Source organism: Colobus angolensis, unplaced genomic scaffold (genome assembly GCF_000951035.1).
Source record: "Colobus angolensis palliatus isolate OR3802 unplaced genomic scaffold, Cang.pa_1.0 Scaffold222, whole genome shotgun sequence".
NCBI classification, from domain to species: Eukaryota; Metazoa; Chordata; class Mammalia; order Primates; family Cercopithecidae; genus Colobus; species Colobus angolensis.
In genome coordinates this window covers 688,001-689,810 of record NW_012115400.1, presented here as the reverse complement: position 1 = coordinate 689,810, position 1,810 = coordinate 688,001, and positions in this window count along the sequence as shown.

The window sequence follows — 1,810 nt, the reverse complement described above, 5'->3', positions numbered from 1 at the left end:
GAAAGCAAATTTGTCTTACCTTTCACCTTTGCCCTTTTGTATTATGTGCAAGTGATATCTATTTCCAACTCCATCTCAAAAAAAAAAAAAAAAAGAAGTCCATATGAGCCCATGAAAAAGACCTTGGTCAGGGGTTGTTTCTACAGAGTCACCCAACGCTACCTTCCTTCTAGCTTTGCCTTTCAGCTCTGTGAATTACTTCATTCAAAGAAACTCGCACTTAAACCGAATCTAATGCAATTGTTCCTGTTATTTTTTTTCCCAGTTCCACACCCTATTTCAAGGCTAACACCTTCACTTTGTACTTTTGCCTTTGGATTCTAACTTGAAGAAGGAAAAGGCCTTCAAGGCAGAAAACAGTGAAAAAAATACCTGCCAGGATATTATGAGGAGAAACCAAACAATAAGCTGGCCATGGTTTTGCAAGGTGGGCAAGGCCAGGAAGAGGAGATCAGGAGAGAGAGGTCCAATGTGAAGATGTGCACAGAGATGTCTGGAAAATAAGCCCAGAAAAAAATAGTCTTCATAACCCATATAGGGGAGAGTGGAAAAAACTTGGGCAGAGTTCTAACATGGTGTGCCATCACAAGACACATGCCAGAGAGAAGCCCTGCCAGTGTAAAGAATGTAGGCCAGGCACGGTGGCTCATGCCTGTAATCCCAGCACTTTGGGAGGCCAAGGCAGGCAGATCACGAGGTCAGGAGATCAAAAGCTAACATGGTGAAACCCCATCTCTACTAAAAATACAAAAAAATTATTTGGGCATGCTGGCGGGTGCCTAGCTACTCGAGAGGCTGAGGCAGAAGAATGGCATGAATCCAGGAGGCGGAGCTTGCAGTGAGCCAAGATCACGCCACACGGAGCTTGCAGTGAGCCAAGATCACGCCACGCCACTGCACTCCAGCCTGAGCAACAGAGCGAGGCTCCGTCTCAAAAAAAAAAGAATGCAGGAAAAGCTCAGCCAGATCAGAGCTGAAAGTGCATACCCAGGAGAGGCCCCAAACATGTGGCAAGTGCAAGAAGAGCTTTAGTTCTAACTCAGGCCTGACCATGAATCGCACCAGGGAGAGGTGATATCATTGCCTTGACTGTGAGAACACTTTACATGCACCACGGGGATGGTGCATGGAAGAATCCACACTGAGACAAAACTGTAACATGTAGGGAGAGTGGCAGAAGCTTCAGGCTGAGCTCAGCTCTCATCACCACCAGGTAGCTCCACTGAAGAGCAATTCCACCCTTATGGCAAGTGTGGGAAAAGCTTCAGGTCAAGCTCATGCTTCACTGTGCACCAAGGATCTCCCTGGGGAGAGACCCTGCAGTGCAATGGGTGTGAAAAGGCTTCCAGCCTCAGCATGACATTTGTGGTAGACAGAAGAGAAGCCCTGTAAATCCTGGAGGTGGGAAAGTTTGGGCGACAGCATTAGCTTGATTTTACATTATAGAATCTACCTGAGAGATAAACCTTACGAGTGTCATGCATGGGAGAAGAGATTTGGTGGAGCCCTCATCTTTTAAGGTGCCAGAAAATCCACATCTCAGGAATGATGTGACAGAGAAAAGCTCTAAAAGACTAGATTTCTGCTGGGCGCGGTGGCTCTCACATGTAATTCCAGGACTTTGGGAGGTCAAAATGGATCACTTGAGGCCAGGAGTTCAAGACCAGCCTGAGCAACATAGCAAGACCTCAACTCTACAAAAAATTTTAAAAAGTAGGAAGGCTTGGTGGTGCACCCATAGTCTCAGCTATTCAGGAGGGTGAGGCAAGAGGATCACTTGAGCCCAGGAGTTCAAGGCTGCAGTGAGCTG